General features: G+C 51.7%; 1 protein-coding gene across 1 annotated transcript in view; it reads left to right on the plus strand.

Annotated features, from left to right (window-relative positions):
* The first annotated feature begins 15,867 nt into the window (after positions 1-15,867).
* The window catches only part of NGF (nerve growth factor), a 49,200-nt gene continuing 44,281 nt past the window's right edge, over positions 15,868-20,786 (plus strand). The window contains exon 1 of the mRNA XM_059673339.1: positions 15,868-15,962. The gene's annotated coding sequence lies outside the window, so the exon portion shown is untranslated. The remainder of the gene's footprint in view (positions 15,963-20,786) is intronic.

Consider the following 20,786-nt stretch of genomic DNA (forward strand, 5'->3'; position numbering starts at 1 on the left):
TCTGCCAGGAAGAGAGCTCTCACCACAACCCAATCATGCTGTGAGAGAGTTTGTTTAAGCCACCCAGCCTGTGGTATTTTGTTACACCAGTCCAAGCTGGTGACGGCATAGGTCTAGCTTTGGGCATGGCTGCCTACAGGGGTGCAGAGTTGTCATTATCTTTTTTCTCTCTCCTTATCTTATACAGCTCCATTCTCATAAAAGTTCATGCCCCAGTGAAACAAAAATGGCTCCCAGGTTCAAGTTGGAAGACCCGCCTTGCAGAGAACACAGAAGGAGGTGGGGGCTGTGGACACTGAAGACACAAAGAGCACATCCTCCCACAAGTTAGTGGAGCCCGGGTGGGGGCCAGGCTAGGGGCTAGGTCTCAGAAATAAGCACTAGGACAAGAAAAGCGCAACATGGCAAGGGATGGATATGCACCACAAACGAAAGGCTGACTTGTCTCAACCTTGTACACTGAGTTTATGATTAAAACCTAACATGTTTTCTTTTTTTTTTTAAATATATTTTATTGATTTTTTTACAGAGAGTAAGGGAGGGGGATAGAGAGTTAGAAACATCGATGAGAGAGAAGCATCGATCAGCTGCCTCTTGCATACCCCCGACTGGGGATGTGCCCGCAACCAAGGTACATGCCCTTGGCCGGAATCGAACCCAAGACCCTTCAGTTCGCAGGCCGATGCTCTATCCACTGAGCCAAACCGGTCAGGGCTTAACATGTTTTCTGAGTGTGTGTGTTTTATCTTTATTATTGAGAGTATTACAAAAGTCCCTCTTGCTCCCCCGATCAATGCCCTCAAACATCAACCAGAAAGAATATATGCACCCCTATGTTCATAGCAGCATTATTTACAATAGGTAAGATCTGGAATAACCGGTAAAATGTTTTATCACAAATCATAAGTTGAAAGGTGGAGTTTGCTATGGTGGAAGCTCATACCTTATGTAATTTAAGCTGTAAAAGTCAGTTCATGGGATTCTGCAAAAGGCTTGCTTTATCCTATAGAAATGTTTTCTATTTAAATAAGTACAGTGGTGCCTTACTTTCCATGGTTCATTGATTCCTGAAATAAAGTGCATAAACTGAATGTGAGAGCAATGGATTGTGTTTCCAAATGCAGGCACTAAGGGCATTGCAAAATGCATCTACAGTGTGAAAAATCTCCCTTATTTTCTCTGTAAGTTTGGGTTGTGGCCTATTGGCTTTTGGTAGAGTGACACCTAGGTAGTATCCTCAACACACACACACACACACACACGCTACTTCAAAATCCACAGACCACACAGCAGTACCTGCAGAAAGAGCTTAACAATTTTTCCCTGCAATTTTTTCCCATGAGTCCATTCTTGTGGGACTAAATCTCAAAATCCACTTCCCCAGGCTGTGTTCCTCCCTAGACAACAACGAATTCCATAAACAAATGGCCCTTCAGTGACTTGACAGCAGAAAGACTCCAGAAGCCAATGCTCCCTGAGCCAACAAACAAAACTCTGTTTCAGTGGTGTTTTCATGGAATCTAAGGTCAGGCCCCCGTGTATCTTGATGGTACCAATGAGACCCAGGCCGACAGCGTTAACCAGGTCTCACTGGCAGCGGCCACCCGCACCGGCGGCCATAAGGACAGATGCCAACATTAGATGTGTGTGAATTGTTCTGATTCATTGATTTGTAAATTTTATTGGAACTGTTGGTAAAGGCGGATATTTAATCAGTACGAGGGCTACAGTTGTGCTTATTAGGAATTTTCCCTTCTCCCGGCTGGAAACTCAGAGGTTTCCTTTAGCCAGGGGCATTCGTGGCAATCTTTTAAGAACGATTTCTTCCACCTAAAAAGCTCTAGGATTTATGAATACGATCATGACATAAGCCCTGGAAAGTAGAGCAATAAGGCAAAGAGGACGCATGTTCAGCCTTTGCATGAGTCTCTTTTCAAGCACAAAATGGGGAGGGGCAGACAGCAAAGGACTTACAAGTGTTGCCCTCCTGTTTCCCCACCCCCGCCCGCTGCGCCCTCTCAGGAAGGAAGCAGAGGGCACCTTTCCTGGAAGGAGCGGGTACCTCTCTACCTGGTGTGATTTCAAGGGGCACTTGTGCCTCACCCCCAAGGAGCGTCCTCACATGCTCTCCATCTAGGCTGGCCTTTCAAAGCTCTTTCCACAGCAGTCACACTGCTTGGTTCCTCAAGTTCAAAGGCAGCTGTTCTGGGAAAGGCTGGTTTAAACCACGCATGTCCCTGGGAGATGTCAGAGCCTTTCCCGAGACTCAGTACTGAGGATATCAAACTTTCATTTTGGAAACTATCCTCATTTTCTCCTCCAAGTGACTTTAAGAACAGGCAGACTAGTATTAATGTCATTGCACAGATGAGCAAACTGACATTTAAAGAAATGAAGGAACTTGCCTGGGTCTCATAGGGTTTTGAGAATCGCAGGAGTTGGGAAGGGGATAGAAAAACATGAAGTGTGGGTCAGCTTTCCAGGGTCAAGCCCTGGACAAGTCACAGCTCAGCTCTTTCTGTATTCCCAGCAAGAGACCAGGTATGAGGTGGGGTGAGGGCAGGGTACTTCTCTACCTGGTGTGATGTCAAGGGGCACTTGTGCCTCACCCCCAAGCAGGTGCCCTCTGCTTCCTTCCGGAGAAGGCACAGGGGATGCCCAGAAAGCACGGTACGAGCCACGCACCCATCTGAGCAAACACATCCATCATTATTTTCCCGTATGGGGTTCCAGGGTGGAAACGAAAGGATCCCGGTGATTCTCCCTTCTTATCTCCTGTCAGTCATGACCTTGTGCCCATCCTCCGAGTTCTCACAGGTTGAGAGCAGCAGCAAGCAGGGAAGAGATTCCCACAGCCCTGGCACAGAATCAGACGTGGACAAAAGGCATCGAGCCCAGAACTAAGAATCAGGGTACCTGATACTCTCCCTGCGTCTCCCTCACCACTCCGCTCCTCAAAGGCTGCCAGATGGAATAGATTACAAACGACGCACCGGCCTCGGTATCTGTGCTTTGCTTTGTAATCCTAAGCCCGCTCGCCCGCAGAAAGTTCCGGTGCACCTTGGATGGGACAGACCAGGAAACAGCTCATTTCGCCCCGAGTCGCCTCAGGCAGCCACCCACCTGGGAAGGTCTGAGAGGCTGGCCGGGAAAGCGCTACAACGTCCAGGGATCCAGATGCTCCTTATTAAGACATTCTGCGTTTGTGCTGTTGAATTAATTTGTCCAATTACGAGAAGAAGTTAGGCACCGATAGCTCTCTTGGCAGTTTCCCGCACGTCCGTGATCAGATTCCTCTACAACTTAGTGGTGAGAATCTGAACAGTGTGACTTCCACTTAGCGGGTTGCTGAATCTGTCGACTCAGTCATTTAACCAATCTCTATTGAGCACCTACTGTGTGCCTGGCCCAGCGATGGCTGCTGGGCGTTCAGAGGTCCCCACTGGAGACAAATGATGACCGTGGCAAGTGACCGACCTGCAAGAGGAACAGGCATGCCCGCCATCGTAGGAGCGGAGTGCAGGGTCAAGGCCACAGCCGGGGCTGCCTGGCTGATGAAGTGTTTGCCATTACGAAGCGGACTCGGGTTTCGTCTGCAGTCTGGGATCCATTCCTATACTCAATTCAAAGTGCAGCAGGGCCCTTCCCAGTGAAATGAATCCACGCCACCCATCACACATCATTACATCCAAGGAAGTGGCAAGTGTTTCCGGGACCTGAGCATGTGCAGTCTGGCCTGGTGGGGGGAGCTGGCCCCTTAGCCCTCCTCCTCATGCGGAGGCCTGGGGACCTCAGTGGTAATGCAGGAGCCAGAGCAGAGTGAGTGCCCGCCAGCTGGATCCGTGTGCCAGTCGGTCAAGCAGTCACTCGTTCAGGTAACACCTATGTCTGCTGTGCCTACTGTCACCAGATGCTGCTCTGGGGCCCGGGCCGCAAAAGGACAAAACTCACTGCCTATGGAGCCGATGGCCTGTGCAAACCAGTCAGCCAATAAGAACAGCAACTGCTGTTACTGTGTGCCACCCCCTTCCTAGGTGCTGTCCATATTTCATCTTTACCACCACCCTCAAAGGAAGGTCCTATTATTAACCCCAATTTACAGACAAGGAAACTGAGGCAGAGAGGTCAAGTAACCTCCTCAAGGTCAAGGAAGTGGAGGAAGTGGAGGAGCCGTGCTTTCAGGAATAACATTCTACCACAAAATAAATGTCAGTCATATGTTACATTAGAACAGCGGTTCTCAACCTGTGGGTCGCGACCCCTTTGGCGGTCGAACAACCCTTTCACAGGGGTCGCCTAAGACCATCCTGCATATGAGATATTTACATTACGATTCATAACAGTAGCAACATTACAGTTATGAAGTAGCAACAAACATAATTTTATGGTTGGGTCACAACATGAGGAACTGTATTGAAAGGGCCAGAAGGTTGAGAACCACTGCATTAGAAGGTGCTACACTCAGAAGGAAAAAAGGATTAAAACAGGAAGCAGGACAGAAAGTGCTGGAGTGTATGGTATGTGTGGGAGGGGGTGGTTTATATTATATTATATGAAGGGGCCACTGGAGCGAAGACCTGAAGGAAGTGAGGCAGTGAGGGATGCAAGCATCTGGGGCAAATGCATTACACGGAGTGAAGAGGAAGGGCAAAGGCCCTGAGATCGAGTAAAGGTCCTGCCTCTAATTTCAACAGGGGGCGGTGGTTTCCATACCACAAGCAATTCCCCGACACCAGCTGGATGTCCTACAATTCCACTCAGGTCTGACTCTCTCCACCCAGAGATAGCGACCGAGTCCAAAGGCTAAGGGTTCAGTCGTACAAGACTACCCCTCCCTCATCACCATGTCAGACACCAATAGCAAATCCAGTTTGTTGCCTGTGCTTCTAACTGACCAGCTATAGATTGGAGACTCCAATGCCCACCCCCACCACCCCACCTTCCTAGGGTTTGATGAAATTGCTGGATGGTTCAGAACTAAGAGAGACATTTAGACATTTTACCTGCTGCATTATTACAAAAGCATGTAACTCAGACACAGTCCGAGGGAAGAGATGCACAGGGCCAGGTACGGGGAGAGGGCACGGGGCTTCCACACCCTCTTGGAGCACACCATTCTGCCCTGATCTCCCTGTGTCCGCCAACCCCGCGGCTCTCTGAGGCCTGTCCTTTCAGGTTTTCAGGGAGGCATGATTGATTAACGCATCAGCCGCAGGGGACTGATTCAGACTCCAGCCCCTCTCCCTCCTGAGGTCAGGGGGTTGGGACAGAGAGTTCCAACCCTTTCATCACAGGGTTGGCTCCTCAGTCAACCAGACCTCATCCTGAGGTGTGGTCCAAAAGTCGCCTCATTGATATAACAAAAGACACATTTACTGCTCTCATCGCAGGAAATTCCAAGGGTTTTAGGAGCTCGGTGCCAGAAAGGGGGTGAAGACCAAATACAGGGGTGAGCAAAAGTAGGTCTACAGTTATTCCTGTGGAAAAAGACAGTACTTGATTAATAAGTAATAATACCAGAATAAACTGCATTTCATGTACTAGTACTCACAACTATAAACCACCCCTGTGTCTATTTCTTATGATAAGTCACAATTCCTCAGGGAGCCTGCCTACAGTAGGAGGCAGCTGGAGTGGAGGGAGGGGGCACAGTAGAATGAGATGAGCCCAAAGAGGTAAGGGGGCTGGGAAGTCATTCCAGGCATGGTGAGGACCTGGGATATTTTCTGAGTGACATGAGGAGCTATGGTAGCCATTATGTTTTCTGAGAAGTATCCGCCCTCTGGCTACCCCATGGGATTGCCCTTCCTTGTCCCTTGGAGGCTACGTGTGACCATGTGACTTGCTCAGTCAACAAAATGTGAGCAGAGGTGATGTGGTCGCTTTCAAGCAGAAGCTTTAAACAAGAAACAAGCTTTGTTGGGTTAAGCTGCTGAAATGTTGGTGCTGTTTGTTATCTCAGCACAACCTTGCCCAAACTGACTGATACAGATTCCAAGACAGGTTTTTTCGGAAAGAAGAGTTCTGGTAGGAACGTTCTGGCAGCCGCTGGTGTTCAGAATAGACCCAAAGCAGAAAGCAGAGAAAGCAATTAAGAAAGTATTGCTTTGACCTAGGTGAGAGACTAAGCTGATGGTCTATTGATCATCAGTAATACTGGAGGTAATGAAAAGTGATCAGATTCTGGACACAATAAGTTAAACCACTAGCATCTGCTAATGAAATGAATACTGAATGGAAAAGAAAAGAACTGATGATGAGACCAAGGTTTTTGATGTGAGCAACCAGAAGTTTTGAAAGAGCTGTCAGCCTTCCAAACTGCCCTCCCATCTCCACCATGTATGATACACACACTTCAAAAAAAGAACTAAGTTTCTTATATTGCAGGCAGAATGCCTGACCTTTCACCATGGAAGTCATTCCTCTTGGAGAATCAATGCCCCCTTCTCAGGGAGCTTATTTCAAAATGGAAATATCCACTAGAGAGGTTGCTTACTGTGGATTGAACTTACAACTCAAAGACACCCTTGAGCCCTGGATGGTATGGCTCAACGGTTGAGTGTTGACCCAGGAACCAAGAGGTCACCAGTTCTATTCCTAGGCAGGTTGTGGGCTTGATCCCTAGTAGGAAGCATGAAGGAGGCAGCCAATAAATGATGTTTCTCTTTCACGATGTTTCTATCGCTCTATCCCTCTCCCTCTCTCTCTAAAAATCAATATGAATGTTTAAAAAACAAACACATCCTTGAAATTACTTAGTCCAAGCCTCGTGTTTCATTTGAAGAAACAAAGGTCCAGAGAGGTAAGCGATTGCCGGGGTCCAACCCCAGCAGGTCCAGGGGTTCCCAAAGGTGTGGACGGAGTCGGCGAAGAAGGAATGACACGGAGACAGCGTTCAGTTGATCAGCAGCCTAGCCAGGATCTCCAGCCAAGTTCTGGTCTTGATCTCCAGAGAGGCTCTGCTTAGGATCTCCAGCCAGGTTCTGTCCAGGTACTCCAGTCAGGTTCAGTCACCAGGTTCTAGTCAGGCTCTCCTGCCAATCTCCGCAGTCAGGTTCAGTCCAGGATCCCCTGCCATGCTCTCTCGCCAGGCCCCGCCTCCAGGCTCCGAGGCCAGTCCCTGTCCAGGATCCTCCAGCATGCTCTCGCCGGCGAAGTTCTTCTGTCCCTAGAGAACGTTCTGTGTAGGTTCTGTGCCTAGGCTCTGTCTCTCTTGGTCCTGTCTTCCAAGCCCTGTGTCCTTAGTTCTGTGTTCTGAGTTCTGTCTCTTGCTGTCTTGTTACATCTGTATTTATACCAGTTGATTCTAATCCTGTCAATTTCTATTACAAAGGCTAGGGCGTTTCTTATCTCCATTCCAGGGAGTAAAGATTATGTAGCTTAAGCATGATTGTTTGTAGTGATTAACTACTCGCCTGGCACTTAGTTAAGGAGTTTCATCCCCTCCCTGACTTCAGGGAAAAATTCCTACCTGGGGAAACAACCTTTCTAGGAGAGGCATCCCCTCCCTGACTTCAGGGAAAAATTCCTACCTGGAGAAACAACCTTTCTCCGAGAGGTGACCTTGGTTAAAACACAGCGCCAAGAAGGTGAGCAAACATATTAAGAACTGTATGCCATATATGCCAGGTCCCTTGAAACAGCAAGGATGGACCGGCTCCCGGCAAGCGATCTTGTCCAAGGTCATGTAGAACATGAGAGTTGAGCTGGTATCCAAAGAGGACTCCTGCCTCCCAGTGCATCGCTTTCTCCCCTGCCTCTGGTCCAGCCTGGGCAGGGGGCTCCTGGCTGTGCTCAGGCCTTGGAGGGGATGCAGGGAGGAGAGGGGCCGCATGTAAAAGGAGCATTGTCTCCTTCAGTATTTTTGTATGGACCAGTCCTGAGCAGGACTCCAGTCCATCTTCCTTCAAGGTTGCAAATCCTTCCATCACATTAACCTTGGCTTTGCTTGTCCTGAACCAAAAACCAAACCCGAGAAGAAAAATTATTTGTAAAAATGAATAAAATGCAGTTCAACTCTGTATGTGTGTGTGTGTGTGTGTGTGTGTGTGTTTGCGCGCGCGCCCTACCAAGCACGGACCACATTATCTCTCTGGACTTTAGTTTCTTTGAATGAAACACGGGACTTGGACTAGGGCTAGTGGTCGGCAAACTGTGGCTGGGCAAACCACGGCTCGCGAGCCACATGCGGCTCTTTGGCCCCTCCACAAAATACTGACTTCTGCCCATGGGCCACGAAGTTTCCATCGCACTGTACATGTGTGCCTGCACGTGGTATTTTGTGGAAGAGCCACACTGAAGGGGCCAAAGAGCCGCATGTGGCTCGCGAGCCGCAGTTTGCCAACCACGGGACTAGGCGATGCCAAGGTGTGTTTGTTTTTTAAATATTTGTATTGATTTTTAGAGAAAGAGAAGAAGGGAGAGGGACAGAGAGAATGTGCTTCCTCCATCTTCTCTGGCGTCTTCCTGCCTGCCAGCTTTGTGCCACTCTCCGGCACAGCATTCTTCGAGCTGCTCCCCGTGGGCCGGGCACAGCTAAAAGCTGCCAGAGCCAGCACGGCTCTCCGCAGCCTCGCACACTGGCCCCTGGCATGCCAACTAGAACCGTTTGTATTAAGCATTTTTCTGCCATGCTTCAAATCTACAAGCGCCTGACTATCGTTTTATTAGGTTTTTATTATTAGTTGTACCTTTTAAAACAGCTATTTGAAACATTTCACCCTGAATCCCTCTGTGGTTTCTGCAGATCCCCGACAATGCCCATTTTTAGTGACTTTTGTCTTAGACTTTTGCGCTGGGGTCCGGGAAAGCCAAGCTGCCTTTTTAGGTCATTGGGGACCAGACATTTCCCGTGAGTGGCAGAGGCAGGAGGCAACAGGAGGTGCAGACCTGAGTCTCCTTTTCGGAGAAGAAGGTAACGAATAACCTGAGGAGAAAAGCATTGCAGACGAGATTCGCGGTCTCAGAGCCCACATAGCCGCCCAGAGCCAGGCGGCCGAGGGACAGTATGTAATGTTCACCAGGCCCCAGGAGTGGAAAAATGTGCAGGATAAACCAAAATGGTGTTAGCTTTTCCTTCTGAAGTTTAAATGAGTATTTGCATTATATAAAAGTGCCGAAAAGTATATCAAAGCCTATAAAAATGTGAACTAAGACAGATGATTTTGCTTTCATTGGAAAAGAAATGTCCCCATAAAAAGGCATAATCTGTGCCTCGTTCCCCCGCTGCGAGATCTGTAAGTACTGTCTTCGATGTCCTGGGAAACCTCCCTTTCTGCCGATGCAGACGGATCGTGTCTTTCCCTGCGCACGTGCAAGGAGTTTGCAACGCCTGCTAAAGCCACACCTGGAACAAGGCGACATTGTGCGCTGATCCTGACGCGCGGCCTGTTTCGTGTGTTAACTTCTAAAGTCCATTAACGACAATGCCAGATGGGCTGCCTTCAGTCTTTACCCCCCCATATACCTTTATTCCACCCTAACAGATCCCAGCTATTATGAAAGAACAGTGCTGACGTTTCATTATAACAAAGATTTCTCTGGAACCAATATCCTAAATGATGGCCCACTGCTTAGAATAATTGTACTCGACTCAATGTCATGACCATGATGGGAAACAAATTCTGCCAGGTACCGTAGGGGCTCAGATCTGCCGATGCAGAGATGGAAAAGACCACAGAGCTGGGCTCAGAGGGCTCGATGTTTGAAATGACAAAATCCCAACACAACAAAAGAACTGTAGTTGGGACCTAATCGAGAATTCCAAGTGGGGATGGTAGTCTCACCCGATGGGAATTTTAGTTTCGTTTTGTGGTTTTCATTTCTGCAGCTCTTTGGCCAGGGGCCTGATGGCTCCCAGGTCCCACCACAGGGATAAGCCCTTCAACAATCTCTTTGTCTCTGTGGCAGCACAGACTCACGTCCAAGGCCTCCTCGTGGACACCACCGGCTGGATCAGGGCTTCCCTGCCCCAAAGCCACATCAGCTGCAGCGTTTCAGCCAGCTCTTTGCCCACCTGAGGTCCGTGGTGGCAAAGTAGCTCTTTATTTTATCTTGGCCCAGTGGGGCGACATTAAAGACAGGAGGCTTTCCTCTGGGGCCTCTTGTGCAGGCATTTTTCCCTCACCACAAAACGTTTTTCTTTTTTTAAAAAATGAACTTGTTGCTCCAACCGACTTGGTCTCTGGCTCTGGGTCCAGAATGAGGGTAACGGTGAAGTTGAAATGTGTTTCTGGATTCTGTGGTTTCAAAGCAGAGGCGCTTTCCAAACCAGGGTGGGCCCTGCGCAAACCGTCAAGCTGGCGAGGCCGGCCGCTCCCCCAGCTTGAGCGGAGCAGGAGGAGATGCGTCCATACCGGTCCCTGTGCAGAGCCCGCACTGTGTGCCCAGAAACATCCCAACGTGCTGGTCTTGGCTTAATCTTTCCATGTTTCCAGGTGCATCCCTGGTGGGGATCTGCCTCCTCAGGCATCTGATGCTCAGAGAGGTTAAGGAACTTGCCCGAGGTCACACAGATCGTGACAGGATAAAGGAACGTAGGATAAAAGACACTTGAAGGCCACAGGCCCAATCTCTAAGCCTCTACAGTCACATTCTTTATGCTACATAACGCAAAGGCAGGCTGCTTTCTAACAAAGGCAAAGAAGAAAATTTCTTGGAAAAATATATAACTTGGCTTCAGCCAAGGTATTTGCAGTCCTCCCACCACATCATATAAGCCCTAAGACAGCGGTTCTCAACCTGTGGGTCGCGACCCCTTAGGCGGTCGAACGACCCTTTCACAGGGGTCGCCTAAGACCATCGGAAAACACATATATAATTACATATTGCTTTTGTGATTAATCACTATGCTTTAATTATGTTCAATTTGTAACAAAATACATCCTGCATATCAGATATTTACATTACGATTCATAACAGTAGCAAAATTACAGTTATGAAGTAGCAACGAAAATAATGTTATGGTTGGGGGTCACCAGAACATGAGGAACTGTATGACAGGGTCGTGGCGTTAGGAAGGTTGAGAACCTCTGTGCTAAGAGAAAGACATAAACTGCTGAAGAACAAAGTCATCTCTGCACCCGGACCACTGTGACAATCAGCACGCCAGGAACGGGCCTCCATCCGGACAGCTCTGCAGGCGCAGAGTGAGGAGGAAAGGGGCTGAGGACAGTCTGCAGCCTTGTCTCCTGTTGTCCCCAAGCATCTGTCAGTCCCTCCCTCTTTAACCTGTGGCATCACCCACACACTGCTACAACCCCTCCAGCTCAGCCCTGGAGCGGCAACAGGCTGCGCAGGCTCAGGACGGGCTGAGGACCGGCCCTCGTGGGAGAGCAGTGAGAACCACAGAGGTGTCCGAAGACGCCACCCGTGAAGACCTGACCTGCGCTGTCCACCTGGTGGCCATTGGGTCATTGGAGGCCTTTTGGGGACAGAGATGCGTCTGAGAACCTGGAGGCTCACCCATGCTCGGGTCAGGAGAGCGGAGGACAGACGCTAATCAACCAGCACCTGGGATCTCATCACCTGTCCCCTCGGTGCCTGGGCGTCTCACCCCCCTTTCCACACGGAGCTCACCGAAATCACTATTTTCTTTTTTATTTATGGGCCTGGTTACGGGGTGGGGCAAAAGTAGGTTTACAGTTGTGAGTATGCAAAACACAGATTATTCTTGTCTTACTAGTTATGAATTATTGTATTATTTCCCATATGAACAACTCTAAACTTACTGTTGCCCCACCCTGTATAATGTACACTACATAAATACTTACTAAATATTTCCATAAATAATGTCAGATGGAGGGAACAGCTTGAACTAAGGCGTGCACCTTATTAGAACTTAAGCTGCATGTGGCTACAGGCTGTTTCATTCATTTCGTTCATGCTGAATCCCCAGAACCTAGAGTAGGACAGACACATAGCAGGTGCACAAACCTATTTATTTAATACAATGAGTAACATGATCATAAGCAGTCATAGTTATTATGGCTCAACAAGGACACGCCTTTCTCCCACGGCCACCCCACCAGAGAGGACAGATAGGGTAGGTGAGCTCAATCTTCCCCCTTCCAAGCTGGTAGCTTTCCTGGGCTGCGGTGCCCCCGCTGGAGACGAGCTGAACTGCTCTGGGCCTATGGAGACAGGACTGGTTCCAGAGATGAGACCCACAGGCTGCTGCAGCCCGAGTTATAAGTTACCACCCAGGTCAGAGTTGAAGCTGGGGGTGGAATCATAACCTTAGGAGGCATTGCGGGAAGGCTGAGGGTGGAGAAGAACGCAGACTGAGCCACAGAAACTTGATGGAAAACTGCTCCCTGCAGGCCGTCCTCGGGGAGGAAGCTGAGGGCTGGCAAAGTCTCGCTGAGTTTGGCTGAGAGAGGGCTCGGTGTTTAACAGCAAGAGCTCCACAGGCACCATCCAAGTCTCTACCCTGCCATTGATGGCTGCCAGCCATCTGAGTGGCTTTTGCTGCGTAAGAGACTTGCCCCTTAGGGCTTCAGTTTCCTTATTTACAAATAAATGGGTGTTACCTACCCACAGGGCAAGTAAAATGCTTGCCCCCCAACCCAAACAGGGGAAGCACTCAAGAAATGCTGTGATTATTATGGTGGTCATGATGTTATCGCAACTGGTGACCTTTAAGGAGAAAATGTCTGTTCAGTGGGGAGGTGAGATGAAGGAGATGGGAATCAGATGGCAGGAAGCTAAGGGGAACCGAAGAAATGCTGGGTGCTGAGGAGTTCCATAGTGCAAGCAGGTGAGAGGGCCAGGGGCTGGGCAGCGGGAGGGCCAGTAGTTTCTTTAAGAGAAAAGACAAGTGGACGGGCACAGGCGAAGGGGAGGGAATCTGCAGGTGAGAAACGGCAGCTGTCAGAGAGAGGTAGAGCCAGGAGCAGGCAGAGATGGCCCCGAGAGGAGACGGGAGCCCAGTGTTCTGCACTCCGCCTGCCTTTGCTCCTCTACCAGCCTTCCAAAGACCGGGGTTGGAGGTCTTTTCCTCGGCCTCTTCCAGAGAGTGAGGTAGCAAGCGGGCTTGCCTACAAGTCAGGAGGCTCCAGTTCTGGTCTGACCGTGGCCATTCCTACTTGGCTGAGCCCCAGTCCTTCCTGGGCTCTTGTGTCCCCCTCCTGGTGGCCAGAGTGATTATCTTGGTGATTCTGTAGCCATGTCATCACACTGAGCTTTATGAAATATTTCCTCTTCTCAAGTTTTTCTCCACTCTGATTAGAAGGAAGGAAAAACAATCTTTGCGCTGAAGCTATTTCTTCTTCCAGCAACTGGGACAATATTTCTGTTGCAGACGTACTGCCAGCAGAGCCCGCCACAGCGTCCACACGGGCAGATCGAGGCTGAGCCTCCCGGCGTGCAGCACAGCATGAGACCTTGGCCGTGGCTTCTGGAATGAAGCAAGAGCTTTGTGCTGGGCTGAGTGCTGCTGTGGCTGCAGGCTCTGGATCCTTGGAAATAACAATTCCTGTGCGCACCACACTCTGTCCGCCAAGGAAGCAAATGCATCAGCTGCCGGTTATTTTGATACCCTGGATAGAAAGCTCTTTCGAGAAAAATCTCCTTCAGAAAAACATTCTTCTCCTCTGCTTGTCTGCACCATTCCCTCTGCCCGCTGCCCTCCCAGCTGCTTCTCATTCCTATACGGTGGGGCCTTGACTTACGAGTTTAATTCATTCGGAGACCTAGCTCGTTAAGGAGCTCGTTTAACTCAAATTACTCTATCAACTCAATGCAAAAAATCGGCCGAGAGACAGCTGGTATCTCAAAAAATTCGTTAGTCGGGACACTCGTAAGTCAAGGCCCCACTGTACATGCAACTGGTCCAAGCCTTCAGGTCCTTCTCTCGGTGCCCCAGGAGAAGGACATTCCCGCTTGGACTCGTCACGAACGTGGAAGAGGCAAGAGAAGAGACCCCTGGCTGTGGGCTCTGTACCACGCCGACCTCATCTGGAACCCACCGGAAACCAGCCCTGTGTGGATGGGCTGTTTGACAGTCACAGATGGCTCTGACCATTACTGGATTCACTAAGCATTTACTGAACACCTACTGTGTGCCAGGTCCTGTGCTAGGATCTGAGGAGACCCTGATAAACATGGCCAGGGCCTAATATCCAGCCTCCACTAGAACACCAGCTCTCTGAGAACAGGCAGCTCAGCCATCTCACAGTGCCTGGCACATAGTAGGCGCTCGTAATTAATCTTTGGAGTATTTGTTTGTTCCTACATATTCTTATTTTCATGTTCTTATTTAAGATCCTTAAAATTCAGGGACAGAAACAGAGCTAGTCACGGATGGAAAGGAGCTCTCATTAAGCCAGCCTGTGCCGTCAGAATACGATCAAGAATTTGAGGAGGGCATCTAGGCCTAGATTCTGCTTACATCATTTCTACATTTCCCTCTTATACACCAGATAAAAGAAAAGCCACAAGTGCCCCAAATCCTTTTGTCCTTCTGGGTGATGCCACAGGGACATATACCAAAGCTCTGCGTTCAACAACTAAATTCTCTGTTATTCTAAAATTTTCAATTTCATCCCTAAATTCTCAGGCAGCTATTATGTCAGGCTTACGGCTAGTGCTTTCAAACAAGTTTATACATGACATGATTGATGAGTGAATTTGTCCTATTGTCCGGACATTTCTTTGTTTAATTGACGATGATAAATTTCCTAACCAGTCACCCCGACTCGGGGACTTTACAGCAAAAGGGTCCTTTATGGTGACCCCGTCGCCAGCACTCACCTCCAAGGTGTGCTCCCCCGCCAGTCTGTACCGAACAACTCAGAAGTGGCCAAGCCTTTGCTGGGAAGCAATGCGGCCAGACCAAAGCCAAAACTGACTTCCAATTCTGGGGCTTTCCTCCTACCTCGTCCTTCGCAGACCATGCACAAATGGGGTGAACTTAGGGCAAAGATGAAACTAGGAAGCAGTGGCGGCCTCAGACCAATCCGTGTCAAGGGCATGGGAAGCGCCTAAGAAGAGCCTCACCTTGCTCAAGTGCCTTCCACTGGGACTTACAACAGGAACCCCTATACGCACTACATCCAGGTACCCGAGGGTGACCTTCACCATGAAGAGACTGGGAGCCTCTCCCTCTCTGCCTCCCTCCCCACATCCCTTCTCCCTGCACCAGGCACAGGGTAGGGCTTCAGCACACAGTGTGCCAGGGAGGAAGTGAAGACATCTGACTGAGTTCAACACCAGAAAAAGTGGGCTATGACTTTGAAAGACCTATGGATCCCCCAGAACATGCTTACATTTGGTGAAAAATCTGACTTCAGGGATATTTCTGACTTGCTAGTGTGGGGCTGGGGTAGGAGAGGGCAGGCTCTGAATCCTTCCAGCCGGTTCTGGTTCTAAGAGCTACCGCCCTCCAGTCGGAGAGCGCCCGCACCTGCATCTTCTGGGGTTCCTCTGGGTGCTCACTTCTCCAGGGGTGACAAGACCCCTGGCTTCTCTAGACTGTGAGGAATAGCCAAACCTAAGGCAGGATGGCAAACGCCAGGCAGACCCCCAGACACTGGCTGCAGGCAGAGTCGGTGGGGGCGGGGGAATCCGGGGGCAACCCCGCCCACCCACAGCCCGTGGGCCCATGGGCCACCTTGGCCAGCACCCCTGCCTGGTGCCCCAGAAAACCCCCGCCTGCGCTCGGAGTGCGCGGCCCCTTCACCCACGTGCGTTTCCATTTGACCTCTGGGGTTTGAACCCTCCGTGGCGGAGCGGAGCAGCCCTTCTGGGAAGGATCGATTGCGAGTCCCCAACACCATCTACCGCCCGGCCTCGCGGCCCAGCCCAGACAGGTGTGGGGCTCCAGCCGGGAGCGATGGAGTCGGGACGGGTTTGGAGCGAGGAGGAGTCTGGGAGGAGGGGCTAAGGATTTCAGACAGTGAGTGTAAAAGCTGCTCGGCGCTCCCGCTCGGCAGAGAGCGCCGGGGACGGAGCGAGCGCGCAGGGTGAGTTCGGAGGCTGGAGCGAGCCCCGCGAGGGCGCAGCGCGGGGGCGGGGCGGGCCGGGGCCGGCGGGGCTGGGCTCCCGGGACGTCCCGGCCCCACGACCAGACCTCCATGCACCCGGAGGCTCCTTAGAAGAGCGTCCCCAGTGGGTGCCGGGGTGCGGGAGTCTCGGCGGGCGGGCAAGTCGTGGGGAGCTGCGGTCTTTCCGGTGGCGGAGTTCACGGTCTCCCAATGGCCCGAAGTCCGGAGGCCACCCTGGCGCCTGCGGTAGCCGCGTGTCGGTGCCAGGGACGGACTATCCGCTCCGGGGCTAGAAGGGGACAGCGCGCAAGTGAGGGAGAGCGAGTGAGCGGGGTGGCGGGAGGCGAGAGGGATGCGCGCGGGAGGGGAGCGCGCCTGGACCAGAGGAGCGTGGTCTGCACCGGAGGGCGAGTGCACCGTGCGCGCGGGCTGAGCTGTGCACGAGTTTGGAAATTCCCCAGGTGAGGGGACCAGAGGGCAGGGCGCGCTGGACCTTGCCAGGAACGGAGCAAGTGTCTGTGGGCTTTTCTGCGCGTAGCTGCAGGGCTGGGATTCACCAGGGAGGGCCCCCGAAGCTTGATGGAGGAAGCCTGCGGGCCAAGGGGCCTCCATCAAGCAGACCCCACCGACCCAGGTCGCCAAGGCTCGGCTCCGGCTTCTTGGGCACAGGCTGTCTGCTGCCAGGTGTGTGAGAAGCTGGCCTGGAGGGGTGGCGCCGGCAGCGCCTTGGTCCAGGCAGCAAAGACTGAGGACCCAGGGGGCAGAGAGCGGCATCGCGCAGCCAACGCAAACAAGAGGCTTTGCGCTGTTCCATTACGACTTTCCTCATTCTTTCAACAACAACAAAAATCTCTGCAATTCTCCTGGAAGGTGCTTTCTGCTTGAACTTTCTCTTCTCTTGCGAACCGAGATTTGAGAGGAGCCTGCTTGCTAGGCTGGTTTTTCCAAGTTGCTCCAGGTTGGAAGTTGTGAGAGTGGGAAGGATAATTTATGGGTGTTCCGTGCATTGAAGAGCATTACAGCAAAGCCTTTTGGGTGCCGTGGGTATTCAAGAACAACTTAGTGCACGTTCCCAGCTGGAAAGCAAAAACAGTGCTCGCCGGGGTGCCTCTGCCCTGTCTGTCATCCTGGAGAAAAGGCCCTTGATTAATGTCCTGGCTCCATCCCCTGGGCGCACCCACTGCCCGTGCCAGCCCCTCCTCCCCCACATGTGCTGCCAGCTGCCTTCTGCACAGTCAGGATCCTGCTGGAGGGCCCACCGGAACTTATCTCCAGGAGCTTCACGCTCTGCGCCTGAAACGCCCCCTCTGCAGAGCTGCAGGAGAGAGAGAGCAGCGGTTCTCAACCTGTGGGTCGCGACCCTTTGGGCGTCCAACGACCCTTCCACAGGGGTCGCCTAAGGCCATCGGAAAACACATATATAATTACATACTGTTTTTGTGATTCATCACTATGCTTTAGTTAGGTTCAATTTGTAACAATGAAAATACATCCTGCATATCAGATATTTGCATGACAATTCATAACAGTAGCAAAATTACAGTTAGGAAGTAGCAACGAAAATAATTTTATGGTTGGGGGTCACCCCGACATGAGGAACTGTATTAAACGGTCGCGGCATTAGGAAGGTTGAGAACCACTGGTCAAGAGAGTCCACTTGAGATCCGGATGGGTCTCTTCTGTGGACTAAGTCACATGACAACCCCACTGTCACTCCATGACAGGCAGCGTTCCCAGATGTTTGGGGTGAGGGGGCAGTGAGAGTGGTCTGGGGGCTGAGACTGGCCCTGCTGTCATGGACACACGGAAGGAAGAAATGAGCGTTCCCTGCACCTGGGTCCTTGGAGAGGGGCAGGGCTCACAGCACAGGCTCCCAAACCTCTCCCCCAGGCTTTCCCCATATTTGTATGCAGGTGAAAAAAAGGGCAGCCTTGAAGGGGAACATGTTAGGAGGCGCCAGGTCTCTGGGGCATGGGGACACGTGTTTGAAAGAACTGGAGGAGTAACAGAGGATTTTATAACCAGCTCTGGTGCCACGCCTTCCCTGGGCAGCCGCCTTACCCCTGCAGCAGCCCAGCCCCACTACAGAATTGGGAAATGGGTCCACTCAGGGCAGGCATCCCAGCACTGCGCCCTCAGCCGTTCTCAGAGTGAGGGTCTCACCTTGTCCCGTTTGCCCTCCCACATCTCCTGCCCAGAGCACCAGAGGGCTGAGGGGATGAAGCTTCACACTCCGCTCTCTCGCTCTCTCTTGCATGGAGAAATCCGTGCCTTGGCCAGGAAGGGGGCCCAGCTGCCACAGCAGCAGGGAGGGCAGGGCAGAGCAGGGCAGGGCTGCAGCCTCAGGGAAGTTTCTCATCACGCTGAGACGAAACTGATGAGAACCATCGCACTTCACTTGCAAATGCGAGCAGCGCTCCTGCTGCACATTCCAGGAGTGCCCCTTGCCACGCAGCTGCATGGAGCCGCAGAGAAGCTACAAAGGAGACGCGCTCCTGCCCCTCCGGACTGGGCACGGAGCAGTCGCCCACCCAGACATCGGTGCCACACCTGGCACCAGAGGTCCGGCCATCTGTCTTCTCCCAAAAAGACCTTGTAGGGACGTCAGGGCCCAGAGCAGGTAAGTCTTGGAGACCTCTGCTGGCAGCAAACACTTTCTGCTCTCGGGAGGCAGTGGCAGGCTTGCAGGGGATTCACTTAAAATGTCTGGACATCTCTGAGCAAACAACCCATGTTCCCAGAGGGTTTGTCTTTCTGTGACTGGCGCCTGTGATCTTCCAAACCTTCGGCGGAACCGTCAGCTTGCAGGCTTGGCTGGTCTGAGAAACCAGCTCCGTGATGGACCAGTTTTACAGAACAGCACAGGGTGGTGGCAGGAAGCAAACGCACGGAGGTGGAGGACCCTTCCCCAACCCGTTCCCAGGAAACTTGCTTCCCGGCCGTGGAGAAACGGTTAACATCCTCATTCCAAAGAGCAGTAAAGCCAAGATGGTCCTGAGGCAGACGCACGGCTGGAGACACTGAGGCCCGGGCGCCCCGCCTTTGGGTGGATGTGCACAAGGACTCTCACTATTTGAGCCGAGGCGGAGAGCCCTTCAGCCACAGAGTTTGGCCAAGAGCAGAATGATGACAGCGGACAACAAAGAAGAGTTCCGTGCTCCGTGATGCTTCCCGAATCCTCCTAGGGGCTACGTTACATGCTCTTGAGAAGTCGCCATAGACTACTGGCCTTCGACACAGCAGGAATCAGGCTGCAACATCGCGGATGATCTCTTGCTATTTTCCTCCTGTGTTTTAGTAACTTCCTGTGGTCGTTTCCTGAGTTTTGAAACAGGAGGGAAAGTAGCTTGGTGCCCTTGAGCAAGTCACTGAACTTCTCGGCGTCCATTCCCAATCGGCAGGACCAGTGCATTGAATTACTAGTGTTTCTCAATGGGGCCGGTGGCAGCTGGGGACACTTCCTGGGTAAGGATGACCGATTTGCCTAGCACGGGAAGCTTCGTATCCCTACCTTCGCTACTGAATGACGGAAGTCAGGGTGACAACCGAAGATTACCCCCTCCCCGCCGTGCCATTTATGGTTAAATGCTTATTAAAAGGATAATTTGCTCCCAGTTCAGAACACCCTTGGAAATTACCCGCGAGGCCCTTTCTTCCAGGCCTTAATGTTGGGCATCTCTTTATCACTGAGAATGGAGCCCAGCCTGGGGGCTCCATTCTCCAAGAATCAGCATTTCAGGCTACGGGAAGCCACTGGCAGGAACATCGGTGCTGTCGCGCCACCAGGCCTCATCCTTTGCCTTCCGTCAGTGGAGTGTGACTGCAAATGAGCCACATGCAAACAGAACCAGAGGGAATGGGGAGAAGGGCCGGCAGGGTTTAGATCGTGGCGGCCTCTGTCTGTGCTACTTGCTACTAAAAACACAGGCAGACTGTATGCCCGGGGTGCCCGCGGCTCTGGGCAGAGACCCTCCCCTCCTTCCTTAAGTGGGTCACACTGTGGCACCAGGAGGTTCCTCCCCAGATGACAGGATGAGGAAGCAGAACCTCCCCAGCACTGACAGCACTTAATGCCACGTGGGTACATGTTGCTATCAAATTAATACACCTGGGCCCCAGCTGTGAGGATAAATGGGAACCAATAATGTGACACTGGAGTGAAAAAAGGGGGCTGGCAATGCTACCCTGGAGGGACGGAGCTTCTAGCGCTGGGCTTATTCTCAAGGAGAACAGCTCATCCTTACCTCTGACCCAGCCTCTCCCTGGAGGGCAGTGTGAACCATTTGGTTATTCATAGTGCCAAGGGCCACAAGGAGTGTCTGGGAGGATGTTACAGGGAGGCCTACTTGCTACTCACCCCCAAGTAGTAGGAGAGAGAAAACTACCAAAGGGGTAGGGCTGATAGAGTTTGGAGAGTTGACTTGTAATGAAGTAATAATAATAGTAATAAAAAAGGCTGGGAGCCCTAGTGAGATCCCAGTAAGGAGACTGGCTGAGCCTGTGGTCTGTCAGGTGGGACTAGCAGATGCCTTTTGAATTGCCCAAGAGCTTGGCCAACCCCTTCCACTCGTGGAGCATCCTTTTATTTCTATGAGCAGGAGTATTAGTCAGAGTCAGTCAGGGTTTCCCTGTAAGCCCGCCACCAGGCTCAGCAGAGGGCGATGTTCGGGCCGCGCCTGTGGTGGCTTCTGCGGGTGGGGAGGGTCTAGCACTGGACGCCGTGGGAAGGAACACCCCGAGCTCCGCACAGAAGCCCTGCCACGTGGAGGGCAGCCACAGCCCGCAGCGACGGGACCTGTTCCC

This window comes from Myotis daubentonii, chromosome 18 (genome assembly GCF_963259705.1).
Source record: "Myotis daubentonii chromosome 18, mMyoDau2.1, whole genome shotgun sequence".
In the NCBI taxonomy this organism is placed as follows: Eukaryota; Metazoa; Chordata; class Mammalia; order Chiroptera; family Vespertilionidae; genus Myotis; species Myotis daubentonii.